The sequence below is a fragment of the Peromyscus maniculatus genome, chromosome 2, assembly GCF_049852395.1.
Source record: "Peromyscus maniculatus bairdii isolate BWxNUB_F1_BW_parent chromosome 2, HU_Pman_BW_mat_3.1, whole genome shotgun sequence".
Taxonomy (NCBI): Eukaryota; Metazoa; Chordata; class Mammalia; order Rodentia; family Cricetidae; genus Peromyscus; species Peromyscus maniculatus.
In genome coordinates this window covers 129,991,055-130,012,882 of record NC_134853.1, presented here as the reverse complement: position 1 = coordinate 130,012,882, position 21,828 = coordinate 129,991,055, and the positions used below count along the sequence as shown (strand labels likewise).

Sequence of the window (21,828 nt, the reverse complement as noted above, 5' to 3'; positions counted from 1 at the left end):
GCCGCGCTGCCCGGACGGCGGGCTACGGGGAGCCGGGGCGGGGGTGCTCCGCCGTGGGGACCGCCGTACGCGAGGTTCCCTTGTGGAGGAGGGCTTTGCGTGCGGGTAGCCAATGACCAGGAGGGAGATGCGGACCCAGCCAGTGAGCAGCGCCGGCTGACTGATTTATGGGCCGGGGGGCGAGCCGGGAGCCTCAGGGAGTGGTCCTGGGGCTAGGTGGGGTCTGCGCGGTGGCGAGGTGCGAGTGGGCGTAGTCCCGGTGTGGCATGTCAGCCGTGCGATCCAGACTTGTCATCCCTGTTGCTCCCCGCCCCGGTGCCGGCCGCACCCCTTAGCTCCTCCGGGGTTCGAAGAGCGCTGCCTTCTCGGAGCAGTGGTCAGACGAGCCTGGTCAGGTCCAAAGGTGACCCTCGTTAACCTCACGGGCTCTGAAATCCCGCCCGTCTGTGTCTGTCCAACTCGGCAGTCCTACTCTGAGGATGCACCCTTCTTTCCAGCGGGACGCGAGTGTAACGGACTCCGTAACTTTTGAGAGCAGAGGATTCCCTCTGCGCGGGTCTTCCTTCTGCTTGCGGAGATGTAGACAGGGATGGTGCGGTTGCCTTGAAAGTTGTGTTCTGGGGAGGGCCGACCGTGCGACTTCACTGTTGGTGACACGAGTCAGTGGCCCAGGCTAGGTAGATGAAGTACTGTGAAACCTGTGTTCTGACTGCCTCTTCCACCCCCGTCGCATTAGAGATGGAAGGTGGGCGGTGTTGGTGAAATTACTAACGGGGCTACTTTCTTTGAGCCGTATGGTTAATAATAGCCCGTGAGAAAAAGAAAAGCACGCAGAAGAACAAAATATAGAATGTTTTGAAGGCTCTAGAAAATGATAGAAGAAAAAGGAAGAAATACAGTTATGGGAGAAGAGTTAGTGCTGATGAGAGAAATAGGGATACATTGTTTATTCATTCATTTAAAAATATCATTGAGTTCCTGTTCTGCTTGTTTCTTTGTCAGCAAGAATCAACAGCGGTGTCGGCACAGCCTCTCTTCTCGAGAGCTTTTACTGTAGTCTAGTGGGCACCTTAATTCATTTACTCTTAATTCATTTGCAAGATAGGTATTCATTATCCCCATTTAATGTCTCCATTTTACAGTTTTGGAATCCGAGGCTCCGGGCTTTTAAGTAATTAGCTCAAGATCATGTAGGTAGCAGTAAGTGGTGGAGTCAGGACTCCCATTAAGTTGCTCTTTTGCTACAGGAAGGAGAAAAGGTGGCCTTGCAAGAGTAAAGAGCATCACCCTTATCATTCTTCCCATATGAACTTGTTTTCTCTGTGTCTTTATTATTATTATGTGGAGTCCAAGGCCTTGAACATGCTAGGTCAACACTTTACCACCGACCCACATTCCTAGTCTCTTTCTTTCTACATAAATTTTAAAAGATCAAACTTTCCTGAGACATAAACATTGGTCAAAGCTGAATATAGTGGCCCATCTGTCACCTCCAAGTTTCCACATTTTGGTTGGGAAACTTTAAGGCTAAGCCAGGCTAGGATACCTAATGAGACCTTGTCTCAAACAAAACAAAACAACAAACAAAGCAAAAACAAACAAACAAAAAACCCCTCAAACCAAAAACATTAAAAAAAAAGACATACACACCACATTGTTTAAGATTATGTAGGATGGAAAACTGAAAAAACTGAAGAATTATGAAATTCCATGACTCAAATAAAGAATAATAACAAGTTTCACTAAATGTGAATGTGATTATCAGCAAATCCCATGGAACCTAGCCATCATATTCAAGATGAAGTAATTTCAATTAGTGGCACTATAGAATTAAGTTACTCTTCAGCTCCTAAATTTGTGTGAGTCTGAATCTAGGGCCATTCTGATTAGGTCTCAAGTTAGGGTTCTAGGCAGCTCCTGGCTCAGACAAAATGCTCCTTTTTCTTTTTTCTTTCTTTCTTTCTTTCTTTCTTTCTTTCTTTCTTTCTTTCTTTCTTTCTTTCTTTCTTTCTTTCTTTCTTTCTTTCTTTCTCTCTCTCTCTCTCTCTCTCTCTCTCTCTCTCTCTCTCTCCCTCCCTCCCTCCCTCCCTCCCTCCCTCCCTCCCTTCCTTTCCCTCCCTCCCTCCCTCCCTCCCTCCCTCCCTCCCTCCCTCCCTCCCTCCCTCCCTCCCTGTCTCTGTCTCTCTCTCTGTCTCTCTTTCTTTTTTTCCCCCTGACTCCTTGTCCTTGTAGATTAGGAGTGCTTGGACTCCTTGTCCTTCTGACTAAATACAAGTTTTTCATAGACTTTTTTCCCCCTTAATACTATCTTCCCTTCTGAGATTAGATTCTATGAAACGTCCTTGGTAGAGGAAGGAGGGATCATATTTCTCACTAATGGCTGTTGAGAAACATTTCCCCTTAATTCTTCTATTATTTGCTTGCAGAGAATTGCACTATCTTGTGAAAATAAAATGATAACCAAAAGGAGAGTAGGAGTCTGATTGAATTTGGACAGTGAGTTCTGTCACTGTTTTAGTACATTAGAGTTCTGGTGGTCTCTATTCATAATTTACATGTGGCTAATTGCTTACAGCCACACCTTCTAGTAAGACTGTCTGAACTGGTTGTGCCACATTTTTTTCCTAACGGATTTATTTTTCAAAGGGTGAAACACTCTGACAATTTAAATTCAAATCCAACAGAGCTGCTGTCAGCCAGTGATGATATCACTGTGTGGTCCCACTTTCAGACACTTGCCAGTTTCTGAGTACTCTCCATGAGGAAGAAGGCTCTGACACCTTCATATACATCTTACTTATCTGCAATATAATCTGCAATTTCTTGTGGACACAATACCTTCTCTACATCTATATCAGGAATTTCAAATCCAAATTTGACTTCCATGACCATAATAATCTCTACTTGATCCCAACCAATAAAGCCCAGATCCTTCATAAAATGTGAATTTTCTGAGAGCTTTTCTGGGTCAGTCTTGTCATAGAGTTTCAAGACATGTATCACTTGGTTCTTGATTCCCTCTTAAGTCAAAGGGGGTGATCACTGTACAGGGGATACTAGTGTGTGACCCTTCTAGGCATCTGTGCAAGCGCTGAGCTGACTGCAGAGTCCTGGGCTTGCTTCATATTCCCACAGGGCACAGCGTAGTGACAAGTGGCTGTTCCAAGGCCAGTGTTGAAAGCCAGGGTAATGTGGGAAGGCCAAGGGTAGGCAGCAGGTAAAAGTGAAAAGAACACAAGCCGCCATGGCTACACGGACCCAGGACACACTTCCAGTAGTGCCACATTTTATTCAAGGCAGCAAATAGTCACTTTATTCCTTGTTTCCAAAATTACTTGAGTTCTAGGCTGACACTGGTTGTTGATCTCTTCTAGGCTATCCTAGAAAATTCTGAACTAAACTAGATTGCTCTTGCTTTAGAGTCAGCTTCTACTAAGAGCAAGTATTAAATCATCTCCGATTGAGCTACAGTCACTGGGATTAAACTTAAATAGATTCAGCCAAGCCTTTTTTCAGCTTAGAGCTTCACCAAAATTCAACAAACTCTGGGGATGGAATGATCCTTTTTTTTTTTTTAATTAAAATTTATACTTTTCATTTGTGCATGCGTATGTGTTAATGTGCAGGCAGGTTCATGACAGACACCTGTGTGGAGGAAGTCAGGACAACTGGAGGCAGCCAGTTCTCTCCTTATACCAGGTTGGTCCCTGGGATAGAACTCTGGTTGTTAGCCTTGGTGGCAAGTGCCTTTACCTGCTGGGCCGTCTCTCCAGCCTGGAATGATCTTTTTACTTTATTCTTTTCATTTCTTTCATACTTTCTTTGCCAGGCTGGCGATTGAACCCACAGCCTTGCACATGCTAGGCAAACATACTACCACTATCCCCACCCCTTCCCCTCTTCCTGGAGCTGAGGATTGAACTCAGGGCCTTGCGCTTACTAAGCAAGCGCTCTGCCACTGAGCTAAATCCCCAACCCTAGAAAGTTTTTTTTTTTTTTTTTTAATTGATGTTTTTTGTTTTTTTTTTTGAGACAGCGTTTCTCTGTGTAGCTTTGGAGCCTGTCCTGGAACTCACTGTAGACCAGGCTGGCCTTGAACTCACAGAGATCTGCCTGTCTCTGCCTCCCGAGTGCTGGGATTAAGGGCGTTTGCCACCACCACTGCTGGGATACTACCACTAATACATCCCCAGCCCAATATTTTTGATTTTGTTTTTGATTTTGATTTTTAGGAAAGCTTACTGTATTGTTACAGGGACTCTTTTTTAGTTCTGACTCATGATTTGTGTGTGTGTGTGTGTGTGTGTGTGTGTGTGTGTGTGTGTGTGTGTGTCTTTTGAAACAGGGTCTCACTAGCCCAGAATGCAGAGATCTGCCTGGTTCTGTCTCCTGAGTTCTGGGATTAGAAGCATGTACCATCACACCCAGCTTAACTCAGTCTCTTAATCATTAGATATAGTATATTCTAGTGCTGGTTCATTTAGCAAGCAGTTTTGTAGGGCTGACGTTTTAATAGTACAATTAGTGTATATGCTTGGAGTGCAGGCATGATTCCTTCTGGTCTAGCAGAGCAGATACCCAAACGCAATTTTAAAGCAGTATGATAAGTGGCTGGAGAGATGACTTAGAGACTAAAGTGCTTGCTGTACAGTCACAAACCAGAATCAGATCCCCACATCCTGTGTAAAAACTGAGCAGGCATCATGGCTGCTGTAATTCTATCACCCTGGAGGCAGAGGCAGGGGCTCCACTGGGCAAGCTTCCTGGCTAGAGCAGGCAGAATTGGTGAGCTCCGGGGTCAGCCAGAGACCCTAACTCAGTAAATTGAGAATGATCAAGGAAGACACCCAAGCTGGGTGGTAGTGGCGCACGCCTTTAATCCCAGCACTCGGGAGGCAGAGCTAGATGGATCTCTGAGTTCAAGGCCAGCCTGGGCTACAGAGTGAGTTCCAGGACAGGCACCAAAACTACACAGAGAAACCCTGTCTCGAAAAACCAAAAAAAAAAAAAAAAAAAAAACCAAAAACAAAAAAACACCCAATGTTAGCTTTGGGCCTCCACACACACATACGTACCTCCATACATACGTGCCTCCACACATGTGAGCACATGTACACATAATGCATACACACTACACATGTGCACACACATACACAAAATCAGTGTGACAAAGTCAACAATAGAAATAGAAATCTGCAGAAGTATTGCCCAGAAAAGACTAGAAGGATAGCAGCACTAATGTAAAGATCTATTTGAGAGCTGCTCAGAGATTGACTCTAGAAGGTGTTTTGAGTCAGAGGTCAGGCCTGAAGATAGATAAGGATTTATTGGGTGACAGCACAAAATTGTTTCATTGTATTGTTAGTATTATTTTAGGTTTTTTAAATTGCATATGTATGGGACATGAATGTGTCCACCTGGGTGTGTGCCAGTGTGTGCATGTGGAGGCTAGAGGGTAGACATTGAGTGTCTTCTTCAATTGTGGTCCTCCATATTTATTTATGTAAAATTTTTTATTTTATATACATAGGTGTTTTGCTTGCACATGTGTTTGTATCATGTGTGTGCCTGGTGCCCTAAAGGCCAGAAGAGGGAGTCAGTTTCCCTGGCCCTGGAGTTTCAGTTTGAGCCTCCATTTGGGTGCTGGGAATTAAATGCAGGTACTTTGGAAGAGCAGCCAGTGCTCTTAACTGCTGAGCCGTCTCTACAGCCTTACTTTTTGAGATAAAATTGAACCTGGAGCTCATCCATTTGGCTAGGCTGGCTGGTCAGTGAGCTCGAGGGATCCACCTATTCTCCATGCCTTGGTCCCCCTAGCCCCCCACTGTGTTTCAGATGCTTGGTTGGTGTGCTCGGCTTTTATGTTGGTCCTAGGTCCCCATGCTTGTGTGGCAGGCACTTGACTGACTAAGCCAAACCTTTAGTTCCCCCCCCTTGAGCAAGTGCTATTTTTATCATTAGATGAGATAACCAGAGAAAGCTAAGGATGTAGATTTGAGACCACTATGTGAACTCTCAACTATTAATGTGAATCATGATCATAAAAAAGAGACGAGAAAGGAAGGAAGACTTCAGGAGAATTAGTTTTGTGAGGAGTTGGAAGATGAGAAAGTTGGTAGAGTTGGTATAATTTGCTGTAGAGTTAACAAATGAGTTGGAAGCCGCCCATATTGTTTTAATACCTAGAGTGTGCTGGAGGACGAAGGAGGTACAAGCTTTGGGAACACACATGATGTTTGGGGTATGGGCCCTAGAGGTGTACCCCTGACAGTTTTAGCAGGTTAGCATAGGCTTTCAAGAGGAAACCAGATTGCTGTGACCTGATTGGTGAGTACAGAGGATATGAGCAGAGAGGGAGCAGGGCTGGAGACAAAGGGAATGGACGCCTTTGGAAGAGACAGGTAAGGAGCCTGTTGGCTATGCAGCGTGGGCTGGAAGTCTGTAGTGACATGACCTTGAGTGCCCAGCAAGCAGAAGTGGGGGATGTGGTGGTTCATGAAAGGCTTTCTTGGCATTTCAATTTGAAATGCTAAGCAATTTGAACTTCATCCCTAGGGCTCTGAAGAGCCATATTCTAAGTACTTTTAATATTGAAAAGACTTTTACTGTAGACAATTTTGAGCTTATATAAAAGAGGACAGAATAGTGAATTATTAACATCCAGCCATACAGTTATCAGCATATGGCTAATCCTGTTTATTAATACTCTTATCAGCTTTTTTCTCCCTCCCTCCCTCCCTCCCTCCCACCCTCCTTTCCTCTCTCCATCTGTCTTTCTCTCTGTCTCTCTCTTTCTCTCTCTCTCTTTCTTTCTTTCTTTCTTTCTTTCTTTCTTTCTTTCTTTCTTTCTTTCTTTCTTTCTTTCTTTCTTTCTTTCTCTCTTTCTCTCTTTCTCTCTTTCTATCTATCTATCTTTCTCTCTCTCTCTCTTTTCTTCTTGTGTAGCCAAAGATGACCTTGAGCTTCTGATCTCTTGCCTCTGCCTCAAAAGCAGAGGGATCACCTATGTATGCCACCACACCCAGAGGATGGGTATATATAATATATATATTATATTTATATATATTATTAAAGATACATATATATTAAAGACAGGGTCTCACTGTATAGTCAGAACTTATTTGTTTTGTTTTGTTTGGTTTTGGTTTTTCAAGACAGGGTTTCTCTGTGTAGCCTTGGCTGTCCTGGAACTCGTTTGTAGATCAAGCTGGCCTTGAACTCACAGAGATCCACTTGCTTTTGTTGAGTGTTGGGATTAAAGGTGTACACCACCACAACTGCTTGGTGCCAGAGCTCTTTTTAAACTCGTAGGATTATGGGTGAGGTTGCTGTGTCTAGCTCAACTGGATTATTTTAAAGCATATTCCAAATATTATATTAGAGTTTATTTGTGAATATTTCTGTGTATTTCTTACTAAACATTAAGAATTCTTTTTTTTTTTAAGATTTATTTATTTATTATGTATACAGAAGAGGGCACCAGATCTCATTACAGATGGTTGTGAGCCACCATGTGGGTGCTGGGAATTGAACTCAGGACCTCTGGAAGAGCAGTTGGTACTCTTAACCTCTGAGCCATCTCTCCAGCCCACATTAAGAATTCTTAAATGTTTTTTTAAATTAAAATTGTATTGTGTGTACAATTCACTTGTACATATGCATGCTCACAGTCAGAGGACCGCTTGTCATAGTTCTCTCTGTCCAGCATGTGGGTTCTGGGTTAGAATTCAGTTCACTGGGCTTGAACTGTGGACATTTCAATGGTCCAAAGATTTCTCTTTTAAAAAATGTTACCAAAACACCTTTATTACAGTTGAATAGTAGTAATTTAGTGATACCAAATTTGAAGTCTAGTTGATTTCCTGACAATCTTGACCATCATCCCCTCAGCAGTTGCTTTGAGTCAGGGTTCCAAACAAGATCCGCATATCAAATTCTTGGTTACCTGGAGCTGGGAAATGGCTCAGTCTATAAAGTGCCCGCTGTGCAAGCAGGAGGACCGTAGTCTGGCTCCCCAGCACCCGTGTAAACAGCTGGGCAGTCGGTTGCTGTCTCCAGAGCTGGAGAGGTCGAGACAGATCCCTGGAGTCTCTGGCCTGCTAGCCAAGATGAATGGGCTGAAGAGAGATAGTAATTTTTTACATAGCAAGAATTGAGTGACTGAAAACTGCTATGTTTGGAGACAATTCAGGAAAATACCATTGGATTAGTTACTCATTGCCTTGTAACCAGTCACTCTAAAGCATAGCAACAACAAACGTTATCATTTCACAGTTTCTGTGGGATGGAACTTTGGGAGTTTCAAGCTCAGGGTCTCATGAAGTTGCAATCAAGACGTTAGTCAGGGTTGCAGTCATCCGAAGCACTTGGCTGGGGCTGCTTCTGAATTGCCCTTGGCTGAAAGCCTTGGTTCCTTGCTGGCTGTTGGAAGGCTGCTCCTCATCAGGTAGCCCCTCCATTGGGATTCTTGAGTACTAACATGACAGGGAAGCCAGCCTTACCCAGAGAGAATGATCCACGTGAGATCAGGTAGGAAGCCACCATCCTTTTATAATTACTCTCTCATCATTTCTGCTGTATCCTCTTCATTGGTTCAGCTCATGATCTTACAGATGGAAATTTTACATAAGGGGAGGAAAATTAGGATTTGTCTTTTCAAAGAAATTATGCTGAGATTGTAATGCATGACAGCCATGCTTAAGGGAGTGATAGATAGGAAAAAACAAAAAAAAGTATACAGGAGAGTGAAAACAACAGCCAGAGGTAGAAGTAGGTAGAAGAATACCACTCCCAAGAAAATGGTAGTCTTAGAAGCCAAACTGGGAAGCATAAAGAGTTTTAAATACTGGCGGGAGGTTTGTACAGTTGAGATCCAATACATATCCCCAGGATTAATGGACTTGGATATCACTGTGAGTGGTAGGTGTAGGAGGCAGATTGGAGTGGCTAGAAGAGTAAATAGGAAGACTAGACAAGTGAGTGCAGGGTATCCGAGATATCTCACTGCAGAAACATGGCAGGGTGGATGATTGAAAGGACAGTTCCTGAGTAGAAGTGTGTTGTAAGGTAACAAGGTCTGAGATAACCAGGAGAACAAAGTGGACTTGAGGAGTGAGGACAGGGTAACAGCCTTGGGAAGTAGGAAAAGGGGAAACTGGTTGTGAGGAAAGAGCTGGGCCTATAACATGTGGGTTTCTAGGAAGATTAGAACCAGAGACTTAGCAAGAATGGGTCTGTGATGACTGCATTAAAAACCCCTGCTAGTCAGACAGTTATTTGACAATTGATAGCGATGTCTAGAGGGTGTGTTTTTTTTTTTTAAGTCTGTCTAATTTACTTGGATTTTAGGTTTCTTCTTTTTAAAAATGTATTTTATTGTTTTTTTTTTTTTATGTATTCATGTCTTGCCTGCACGTATGCCTGCCTGTGCATCCACAGAGGCCGGGAAAGGGCATTAGATACCCCGGAACTGGAGTTGCTGACAGTTGTACAGTTGTACAGATAAAGAATGTACTACAGATATGGCTAGTTGACTATAGCAGATAAAAATGACTAAATGCCCCCAAAGAATTAGATTGAAAGGCCCTGTAGTCTTAGAAAAGAGAAAAAAACAAGGCTTGTTTAGCCACCTTGCTCCACCTGAGACCCATGTGGAGCAAGACCCTCGGTATAGCTGCTAATGTAAATGTAATGTGCATTTACACATTGGGTGCTAATGTGGGTGCTGGGAATAGAATACACGTCTTCTGCGAGAGCAGCCAGGGCTCTTGATTGCTTAGCTATCTCTTCAACCCCTGGATTTTAGGTTTCTGAAGCACTAAAAATGTGCCTTTTGCTGATCTCCTTTGTAAATATGTAAAAGAGGTAGTTTCATTCCAGAACGACGTTAACATCAATCTCATCACATATTCGAAAGCAAATTTATTCTTTCCTAAGTAAACTTTTTTTTTTTTTTAAATGAAGGATCTTGTTATCAGCTTAGGCTGCCTTGGAACTCATGATCCTCCTGTCTTGGCTTCCTACATCCTGGGATTACAGACGTGGGCCGATCAGCACACTCAACAGTAAACAGTGCATATAATTAAATGAACTTTTCATTAAGCTTATATGGTATGTGTCAGTGTAGGGTGTAGGTTCAGTATCTCTTATCTGAAATGCTTGAGAACAGAAGTAGTTTGCATTTTAGAATTTTAAAAATGATTTTGGAATTTGCACCTGTCATGAAATATTTGGGGTTAAGGGCCAAGTCCAGGTTTAGTGAGAGATCCTGCCTCAAAAAAATGAGAAGAGTGATTTCGGAAGACAGAGTGGACTCTTGTCTCTCCAAACAAGTGCACATATACACGTGAATATGTATACACACACAAATTTCAGATTCTGGAACATTTTGAATTTCAGATTCGGGATGCTTAATCTATATGTAAAGTGGCTTTAGATTTGTAAAAGGAATGAAAGCAAAAGTGTATCTGAATTTAAGGACCCAAAGAAAGTAAACCCTAAGGAAATAAGTGGCATCAGGTGGGTGGAAGTGCCACACCTTTCCTTTTGTTTAGTGCTCTGCCAGGTGTGTCCAGGTTTGGACATTGTCGTACACACAGTGTTGTCACCTACAAAGTTCAGCGCTGAGAACCGAGTAATCGCCCCCCCCACTCCCCCCAACCCCATTGCAACAAACTCAAGTTATACATTACATTTACATTGGCAGCTATACCGAGGGTCTTGCTCCACATGGGCCTCAGGTTGGACGTGGCTATACAAGCCTTGTTTTTTCTCTTTTCTAAGACTCCAGGGCCTTTCAATCTAATTTTTGGGGGGCATTTAGTCATTTTTATCTGCTATAGTCAACTAGCCATATCTGTAGTACATTCTTTATCTGTACAGCAAGCTTATACCCTCCTTGATGGCAGTTTGTACTTACACTGAACATTATAATCTTCAGGGCCCACAGTGTAGCACATTCCAGGGAATGGAATGTCCCTGTTGATACAGGAGGCAGTTAGGGATTCTAGTTTACAGAGCAGAATTTGTAAGTTTTGCAGAATATATTAGTAGCAAATAGATCCGTGGCTATGGCTTATATAAAACCCACCCTGAATTTATAGTAACTACAGTGGCTTTTAATTAATCATCTGGAGGCTGAAGAATCATGCGATGTGCTTCTTGTGTTAATTTAGACAGGCTGTCAGATTTTGCTGCTGTTGTCCTGGAACTTGCTGTGTAAATCAGGCTGGCCTCGAACTCAGAGATCTGTCTGTCTCTGCCTCTGGAGTGCTGGGAATAAAGGCATACTCCACCACCACCCAGCTCTTATATTTGTTTTTGTTTGTGGAGGCTGGTCTTGTCTGTAGCCCAGGCTGGCCTGGAACTCATGGTGTGTAGGCTTACATGAAGGCAAAACATCTGTACGCATTAAAAAGAAAAAAAGCCAAAAGAGAGAATTGTTAATCTTAAATATGCATGTCTATATGTGGCAGTTACCTTTAATTAGATTTTCAGATATGTAATAGGCAATTGCAGCCCAAACTAGAACAACACAGAAGTAATTTAGATTAAGAACTGCATTATTTTAATACGGACAGAGAAAAACAAACAAATGGCCAGCGAATTATTTGTTTTCCTTCTTAATAACTTTTTTTTTTTTTTTTTTTTGGTTTTTTCGAGACAGGGTTTCTCTTGTGTAGCTTTGCGCCTTTCCTGGAGCTCACTTGGTAGCCCAGGCTGGCCTCGAACTCACAGAGATCCGCCTGCCTCTGCCTCCCGAGTGCTGGGATTAAAGGCGTGCGCCACCACGCCCGGCTTCTTCTTAATAACTTTATTAAAAAAGGCTATCTTCTCAGACCAGGACCATCCTCCTTCCCCCCTCCCCCCTCCCTCCCTCCCCCTCCCCCCTCCCTCCTTCCTCCCCTTTGTTTTGAGAAGTCTTCCTAGATAATGCAGAGTAGCTGAGAGATCCTGTTCTTCTGCTTCAGCTTCCTGAGTGCATGGATTTTTTTTAAAAAGAGAAATTTTAAAAATTACTGCTTTAGAAATTAAGTTTATAAGATACATGGATTCATATAAATGGAATCATGTTCAACGGAAGTATTTTGAGTTACCCATAACTTATTTTTTTCTAAGTAGCTGACACAGGTAAGTTCATTATGGAGGCTGATTTTCTAAGTGGGGTGTGGTGGCACCTTTAACCCCAGCACTCAGAATGTGGAGACAGGAGCATTTGGATTTCAAGTCTGTCCTAGGCTGCACAATGAGCTTGAGGCCAGCCTGGGCTACATTCCTGTTCCACGAATTTTAAAAAGAAGGTGGGATGATTCTTACATTTTGTCCACATAAAGCCTCTGTGTTCACTTACTTCTTGTATTTTAGTTTAGCAGTATTTTGTTTTTTGAGGCAGGGTCTTGCTATATTGCTGATTTCCAACTTATCATTCTCCTGCCTCCACCTCCTGGTGGGATATTGCTGACTTAGCAGTAATTATGGCACAGCTGGGTATATAAACATCTGGGTTAGAATGTGCTCTGTCCCTCTGAGGCGCTAGGATTTCACCCCCCCCTTTCTTGTTCCTCACCACCCAGAGACAATAAACCAGTCTGCTGGCAGCGCTTAGAATCCTGCGCTCTCACCTGTTCACTACTTGCTTTTGCTTCTCTCGCTCGTATGGGAGAGGCCATGCTCTGTGCACTGGGTGTCCTTGCCTCTGAGTTTTCAAGGATTTCATTCTGTGGGTTTTCTTCTCCCCTGCTTTATCTCCTCTCTTCCCCATTGTCTTCAAGTCCTAGCTCTCTGGGCTTCCATTGTCTGTTAAAGATCTTAGTAAGCAGTGAACAAGCATTTTAGTTGTAACAGCTTTTTAAAAAATCTTATTAAAAAAATCATGTTATTTTTCGCTATGTTTAGTTGTGTGTGTGTGTGTGTGTGTGTGTGTGTGTGTGTGTGTGTGTGTGTGTGTGCAGGTGCTGGTAGGAGCTAGAGTTAGAGGTGCAGCAGCACTCTGGGGTAGCACCCAGTGCTTTTCACCGCCGGGCCATCTTTCCAGCCTAGAACAGTTTTATGTAGATTTTAGGATGCCTGTTGTTTTTTTATCTTCCCACAGATTGCCCCCTCCCCCCATGCTGGGGATGGAACACAGGCCCTCATCCTTCCCGCTCAACACCTCAATAGCTTCATTTAGATTTAATTGACTTGCCATACAGTTCATTCATTTAAATGAATGCGATTCACTGGTTTTTAGTAAAGTCACCAAACTGTGACAATCCCCACAGTTTTAGAAACTTTTCTTCCCTCTTGAAACTGTTTCTATTAACATCATTTGTCTCTTGCCTGCATTTCATCTGCATGCCCCTTTACTATTTTCAAGGTTCCTTCAAGTTTGGTGTAGAAGATGGTATGTTAGGTCCTCATCTCTCTTTTTTCTTATTGTTTAGAAGCTTCTTCACAAATACATTTTTGGATCATATTCTTTCCCCTCCCCCAAATCCTTCCAGGTCCCTCCTTCCTCCCTATCCACCCAAATTCATGTTCTCATTTTTTTCTTTGTCTTTCTCCCTCAGACAAAACAAACAAACAAAACATGAAATCAAAACCAACCAATAAACAAATAAACAAAATTGGCAAAAAAAACCAACAACAACAAAAACAAAAACAAAAGACAAAGCAAAAGAAAAAGCAGACAAAGAGCAGGAGTACCTTTCACTCCTGAACGCGCAGTCTGTCCTGACTCAGTGTCACCCATCACCACTGTCCCTTCCCCAGCAGCCATGGATGAGTACAGGGAGCTTCATGGTCAGGGGGTCACCTTCTCCGTGCTGGGATTGCGTCTGGTTTTAACCTGTGCAGATCTCATGCGGGCGGTCAGGGTCTCTGTTGTGTCTGCAGGATGTCACTGGGTATTTAATTGTGTCCGTATCCCACATTTTCATTCACCAATTGATAGAGATGGGAGTAGTTTCTGCTTTTTGGCCATTGTGACTAATGGCGCTATGAGCTTTTGCATGCAAAATTTGCTCTAAGTATCCTTTTTTATGTCTTGAGTATAGATCTAGGATTGGAATTGCCTGGTCATGTGGTTACTCTGTTTAACCTTTTGAGGAACTGCCAGACTGTTTTTTTTTTGTTTAGTTTTTTAAAATGGCTCCTATTAGCTGAATAAGGGTTCCAGTTTCAAGAAGATTTGTCATCTTCATTTTGATCATAGTCATCCCAATGGGTATGTAGTACTATCTTTACTTGTATTTTCCTTAAAGCTGTTACATCTTTCATATGTTATTGACCAAGTGAATATCTTTGGAGAAGTATTGATTCATAGCCTAGCCAATTTTAAAATCAGGGTTTCTTTCTTTGTTTTCTTTTTTTGTTAAGTTATAAGAGTTTATGGCCAGGGAGATGGTTCCGTGGGTAATGGTGCTTGCTGCCAAGACTGAAGGTCTGAGTCGGATCCTGGGATCCACATGGTAAAGGGGAGGAGAGGACTGACTCCAGCAAGTTGTCCTCCAGGTTCCAGATGTGTGGTATGCGTGGCCTGTGTGTGCACACATACACAATTAAAAAAAAAAAACTTGATTTTTGTCTTTTTTTTTTCTCCCCACTTTGTTGAGACAGAGTCTCAGGTAACCAATCCTTGCTGGCTTCAAACTGGCTGTGTAGCTGAGGATGACCTTGAACTTCTGACTTTCCTGTTTGAGGACCAGCTGTGTGCCACCAGGCCCAGCTGAGTTTCCTGTTTTCAAGATACCAGTTTTGTGTCAGACACTGAATTTGCAGCCTTGTTCTGCTTGAGACTTTCATTCCGTCTTTCTTTTCTGGTGCAGCATTAGGGATCAGATCCGGAGCTGATGCACGCTGAGCAGGCGCTCTGCCCCTGGCCTGCAGACAGCTGTGGTGCTTCCTTAGGTCACCGGTGGCTTCCTTTGGTGCACAAAATGTCCCGTTTATTCTTCTTCTTATGGTAACTAGGCTTTGGCATCAAGTCTAGGTGTCACTGCTTACTCTAATGTTAGAAAATGGCCTAAGGCCATGCCACCCAGAATGCTCCTGATCTTGTCTAAAGTCCCAGGATATTACACGTGTGTTTTTTTTGTTTGTTTGTTTTTTGATTTTATTATCTTTTTTTTTTAAACCTATATTTTATTTTAAGAAATTGATAATTTTGGACCCAAGGTTTAGGTCTTAGGTAATTTTTAACCTTTTTTTTTTTTTTTTTAATAGGAATGTGGTAAGAATCCAACTTTATTCTTTTGTATATATAAACCAGTTATCCCTGGACCATGGAAAAGATTATGCTTTCATTGAATTGTCTTGGCATCACTCATAGTCCAGTTTATACTGCTCTAACAGAAAACCTGAGGCTAGGGACGTTATGGGGGGGGTTACTTTTACGTATGTTTTGTGTGTGTGTGTGTGTGTGTGTGTGTGTGTGTGTGTGTGTGTGTGTGTGTGGTGCTAGGGATCAAACCCAGAACCTCATGCACGGGCGACACTCACTGTGCTGTGGAGCTGTGCCCAGCTGTGGTTGACTTTTTAGGTTCATTACTAGTCTGCTGATTAATATGTTTGTCCTCATACCACTTTATACTTTCTCAATTACCGTAGCTTTGTCCAAAGTGTTTACATTTTGCTTCTGGTTTTGAAGATTTTAGTTCATAGTTGGTCTGCTCTCCTGCTTTTGAGCCCAAGATGAAGCACACGATTGTTATTGCTGGGAGTTAGAGCGGGGCTGCTCCTTGAGAGTGAGCAGAGAAAGAGACAGGCCGAGGGAGGGGTGCGAGGCATTCTTTATGGGCATGTTCCTAGTGAGCTGCTGCCTTTAACTAGGCCTGTTTTCTAGCATTTCCATTGCCTGTGACCCCACTATGGTAAGGCTCCACCAAAGTGTTCCTTCACTGACTTGGTGAGAGTCTTCAGGGTCTGATCTTACCTATGGCAGCCAGACCTTTACATGCGTCTCTTGTGGGAAACCTTAAATACCTACAGTATAACTGAGATAATTTTGTCTTTTGTTGTTTGAATCTTAGATGGTCTTTTAATTAAAAACCCAGAGCCAGATATCAGGGTGAAAGCTGAAAGATCAGAGAAGCAGAACAGCCAGCCACTAGTTCTTACCTCTACAAAATCCTTAGCCTAAAGAGAATGAGTTCCTGTTTCCTCATGCCTTATATACATTTCTCTGCCCTCCCATATTACTTCCTGGGATTAAAGGCTTGTGCGCTTCTCAAGTAAAGGCATGAGATCTCAAGTGCTGGGATTAAAGGTGTGTGCCACCACTGCCTGGCTCTGTTTCTCTCCTATACTGGATCAATCCCATATATCCCACTGTGGCCTTGAACTCACAGAGATAGATCTCTGTCTCCCAAGTGCTAAGATTAAAGGTGTGTGCCACCACTGCCTGACCTCTGTGTAATCTAGTAGCTGGCTCTGTCCTCTGATCTTCAGGCAAGTTTATTAGGGTACACAATGTATCACCACAGTCTCTGAATTTTAATCACCTGGATTTGGGGAATAAGAATCAATTTCTGATGGGTAACATCCTAAATGACTTAGCCCCCCGAGTTGGGTGTGCTTGCATTGTAACTTTCAACTTCTGCTTTTATGTTGTTTTGTATTTTTTAGTATCGGGTCTCACTATATAGCCAGGACTGACTTCAAGTCTGCTTTCGATCCTCCTGCCTCCACCACATGAGTACTGGGATTATGGCAGTGTACCAACATACCTTTCGTAAATCTGTAAATTTCGAAGTCATTAGGGTTGGTCAAGTACCAGGGCTTGTTTGTGCTTTGGTTTTAAATTGCCTTACAAAAGTGGTTTTCCTCTTATTTTAAAAGCAGAATGTATATCTTTTTCTCAAGTCTTGGGGAATTTCTTAACCTCTTTGGCATGCTCTGGATTCTCAGCTACCTTCTTATTCTCTTGTAATCACATTTCCCTTAAGCACCAACATTTGTGATAGAAATTCTTTAAGGAAATCTTTTCTGAGAAAGTATTTGAATTCTTAAGATTTACGTAACCTCTGTTTTCATATTTACATACTAGATTTCAAATGCTTTCCCTAGCTAACTTGGGAATCAAATTTAAGTCTCTTTGCAAACACTTTTTTCCTGGATCCTAAACTCCAAATATGAACAAGGAGTTTGGAGCACAGCCCCTTTCTAAATTGGGCTCTGCAGAATGAGTCCTGGGATTGGACAGCGTTCCAGCTCTTGTTCTCGGAAACTAGATTTGTATTTGTGTGTTCTACATATTTTCACACACATGTATTTTAAACTTCTTTGGGGGGCTGTTATTTGTGTGTGCATGCCTGTGCATGTACATGTGTGCAGATATTTACTACAGTTCACATGTCGGGGTCAGAGAACAACTTGGGTGATCAGTTCTTTCCTTTTGCCATGTGGGCTCAGGAATCAAACTCAAGTCATTACTCTGCAGCAGCGAGTGCCTCTCGCTACCGAACCATGGCTCACTCTTTAAAATGTTAGGGGGGTTTTCTTCTTGCTCTCTTTCTCTCATTTTATTTTGTGCCCACATTGGTCTTTTTCCAAGTAAGGAAAAAGTTCCTCAGGCTATTTTTGATAAAGATATGAAATTGAATGATGAATAATAGATTATAATTTCACAGTTTAGAGGGGGAAATACTAATATTGAAGCACAAACCACTTGGAGTTTAACACTTCCCCATTATTTCCCTCAGTCAACTCTCTTTAAAAAAACATGAATCAATATTTAGTGTTTTGGGCGGTATTTGGGAAACAAAACAAGTCTGCCTTGAGGTCTAGCACACATTGCTGATGTGCTATAAATAATTTGTGAAGTGTGTGCTGCTCTTTAGTATTTAATATTTAACTTGATAAAGAATGCAAAACCTTAAGTCATCATGGTTGTCCTTAATTGAACCTGTGCCTCTTCCCTGAGCTGTTAGCCTGAAATTCTCCCTTGAAGATAAAATTGTCCTTTTGTAAAGAGAAGAGTGAAAGCGCTGAGTCTGTTGTCACATGCCTCTGTCATCCTAGCGCTCTGGAGGCTGAGGCAGAAGGATGGCCTAGAATTGAAGGCTAGGCTGGGCTACATGGTTCCGAGAAGCCTGGGCTATAGGACAGTCAGGTTTCAGAGAACCCCAAACAAAACAAAATCAAACACAGTGGAAGGGCTGGCGCAGTGGCAGGGTGCTTGCCTGGTGTCCCTTCATGCTAGATTTGGTCCTTAGCACTAAGAATCCAAACCAAAACAATACAGAAAGCCCCAAACCAAAAGGGAGTGAAAGCCAGCAGCTTTCCAGCGCAATAGGTAAACACCAGAGATAATAGATAAATACCAGAGCATCAGCCTTTACCCCTAATTTTGAAATCCCTAAAGCTTTGAATTCTAAAAGCTTTTTCTTTAAATTTATGACATTTTTGTTTGAAAGCAAAGCCTGCCTTGAATTAATGTGTAGCTATTTATAATCTTCATTACACTTATAAATATTTATATGCTGTACTGCAGAAATAGTAATGTGCTTGTGAGATTTGCATGCCTGGTTACCCCAGATCGTACTGCAGGTTTTTACTGTAATTTATGTAATGTATGTATATTACCTTTCTGCATTTGTGATTTTGAAAAGATCCAAAAAGCTCTTGGGTTAAAGGGTGCAGACATATGTTTGTGATCTGGTGATCTAGGAGTTTTCAGGGAGGCAGGGTGCAGTCCCCTGAGCATGCACTACTGAGAGCTGTCCTTGGGGTGACATCTACTCATCTGAAGACAGGACAGTCACTCATTTTACATTCATTCTCTATGGCACAGAGACCCTTTAAGGAAGATGTAGATTGAGCAGACTTACCATGACTGTTAGAGATGTGCCTGGGCTTTGCATTCTGTTTCTCTCATTTGCTGTCTGTGAATGTCCATGGTCAAGTTCCTTCAACATTTCCCTTTGCTCTCTCAGTTATAAAATAGTTGTGGGTAGGGCTGGTGGCATGGTTCAGCAGGTAAAAGCCCTTGCTGTGCAAGCTGGACCCCCTGAGTTCAGTCCCTGGAACTCAGAGTGGAAGGAGAGAACTGACTCTTGGAAGTTGTCCTTGGACTTCTTTCCCCATGTGCACCTTAGCATGCCAACCCTCCTGCCAACACTAAAGTAGCTGATATATAGAGTCTTTGAAGCTGCGTGCGGTTGCTCTGCCTGTAACCCAACATTTAGGAGACGTTCAAGAGAATTGCTGTGAATTCCAGGCCAGCTTGGGTTACAGACTAGAGTAAAAGCCCGCCTCAAAAAACTAAGAAGTAAAAAGAGCCGTCTCATAAGCTCTTTGTGACAACATAAGCATGACAGGAAGTAAAGCTCCAGCATAGTGTCTGGTCCAGAACACACGGTGATGCCAACAAAGCCAGTGTTGATGTTTGTTAGATTTAGTATTACTCAGAAAATGAACATTGTGGTCCCATTATGAAAGCCTGTGTTCCAGTTCATTAGTTCATAGCAAGGAGTGAAGCGGGTACCTTTGGCCATCTGAGTGCTGCATCAATGCTTTCCGTTTCTGAAAGTAGGCGATATGGGATGCCAAGTTTATATACAGCCTCAGGTCAAGGGGAATTTCATGTTACAGATGTTTAATGGCATTGATGTTGACAGGGAAGGTGCAGTATCTCCATGTTAGAGACACACACATTACCACAATCCACTTGTCTGACCTTGGATCAACAGAACTGCTATCTTGGCCTTCTGGTTCTAGTTTTGATCTGCTTTCTGTAATGCTAATTGTATCAAGTAAAAAAAAATCTATTTAAGTATAGTTAAATAAGTTTTCCTATTTGTTTATGACCTCGTTACTGTCTCCTAATCAGAGCATAGAGAATTATTATCATTGTGCAAAGTTCCTTCCTGTCCCTTTATCTATCCCTCTTCGGAGAGCAAGTGTTTCTGTATTCATGGTTTCTGTCTTTGTAGTGCGCTGGTGTATTGTCCTGCCCTGGGATTGACTGATGGTCTAGGTTCCAACACTGGCTAGGCACACACCCTCGTGGGGATGAGCCAACAGCGGTCTCAGTGCTGAAGCGTTTTTTTTACATTTGTTCACATCCTTTGTCCACACAATGTCCACTATCATTTACTGAATGCCTTTTACTTTTACAGAAGGGTGGTTGGGTGCCAAATTAGGGGGAAAGATACAGGAATAAATCAGACACCTTGTCTCTTTGGAAAAAGTGATGAGGCATAGGAGTGCTATGCTCGGACACAGGTCAGAGACCTCAGCTCAGAAGTCCACTGTAGCTGTGAGAGATTAGCAGCAAGTCAGGTGAGACTCTTGTTTAAGACAAATGGTTTTTGTTTTTTGTTTTGTTTTTTTTTCCAGAGACAGGTTTCTCTGTGTAGCTTTGCACCTTTCCTGGAACTCACTCTGTAGTTCAGGCTGGCCTTGAACTCATAGAAATCCTCCTGCCTCTGCCTCCCGAGCGCTGGTACTAAAGGTGTGCGCCACCACCGACTGGCTGACAAATGTATTTTAAGCAAAGTAAAAATTAACATTCAAATAGAAGGTTAAGTATCTTTATATAACATGCTTGGGAGACATTCTTTGCTTTCTGAAAGGATGGCATGATTGGTTTAAATGGCAAGCTAATCCACCAGTGAATCTTAAATATGTTTGTGTAAAACTTTTCCTAACACATTTACTTGTAAAGCAGTGTAACCCATATTTATATTTTAATTAAACAGGTTTTCATAGATAGCATGGTATACTGGCTTCAAGCCAGATTCTGTGAGTCAGTTAAGGCCTTCCCCACTTCTTTCTTTGCAGCGCTGGACCCAGGATCCAGGACCTCAAGCATGCTAAGCAAGCCATCCATCACTGGCTGCATCCCCAGTCATCATATTTTTGAGTAGCTAATGTATGCTAAGTATATACTGAATTGATTTTCTTAAAGTTTATAAAAATGGCCAGGTGGTGGTGGTGCACACCTTTAGTCCCAGCACTGAGGAGGCAGAGGCAAGTAGATCTCTGAGTAGTTACAATTAACATAAAGGTAAATAAATACTCCAGGGTTGAAGAGATGGCTCAGCAATTAAGAACACTTTCTGCTTTTGCAGAGGACCTAACACCCACATGGTGGCTCACAACTTATGCAACTCCAGTTCCAGGGGTTCTGATGCCCTCTTCTGGCCTCCTCAGGCACTGCATGCATCTGTTGCATGTACATTCTTGCAGGCAAGACATCCATACAATAAGAAATAAATTAAAAAGTATAAAAAATAAGTAATTGCTTTGGCACTGTTTTGATTTCATGTTTATATAATATTATTATTAACTTGTAATTGTTTTATGGTACTTTTCAAAATGCAATTGAAAAAATTTGGTCAAAACACCTGAAAGTAGGGGTGAGGGAAGTGGCTGAGCAGAGGGAGGTGCTTCTCAAGCCTGATGACCCCAATTTAGTCACTGGGGCCTATGTGGTAGAAGGAGAGCATTGACTCCTGGAAGTTGACCTCTGACCACCTGCATGTCAGGTGCATGCCCCTCCCCCATAAATAAATGTAATAAAGAGGAAAAGCCACCTGGAATGCATGCTTGTAACCCCAGGACTGGGGAGTGAAGGCAGAAGGATGAAGAATTCAGGGTTATCCTCAGCTACATAGCTAGTTTGAGACCAGCCTGGGCTACTCTGTCTAGACAAAAACAGCTCAGAAAGTTATCAGAAAAAGAAAAAAAAAAGTTTCTTCTGTTTTACCTGGGAGTGTTGAATAGCTTGAATTGGGGATAAATAAGCATATTTCAAGTAAATTATGTATGTTGAATGAATAGGATACCTAAGAGAGGAGTCTGGGACCATGTATACATTGATTTAACATCTCCCAGGACCCAGATATT

The 21,828-nt window shown here is 42.5% G+C and overlaps 1 protein-coding gene and 1 pseudogene across 11 annotated transcripts in view; one reads left to right on the top strand and one right to left on the bottom strand.

Annotated features, from left to right (window-relative positions):
- Osbpl9 (oxysterol binding protein like 9) overlaps positions 1-21,828 on the top strand; it is a 140,195-nt gene that overhangs the window by 319 nt on the left and 118,048 nt on the right. The gene's annotated exons all lie outside the window — the stretch shown is intronic.
- LOC143271612 (acyl carrier protein, mitochondrial pseudogene) lies at positions 2,728-3,246 on the bottom strand (annotated as a pseudogene).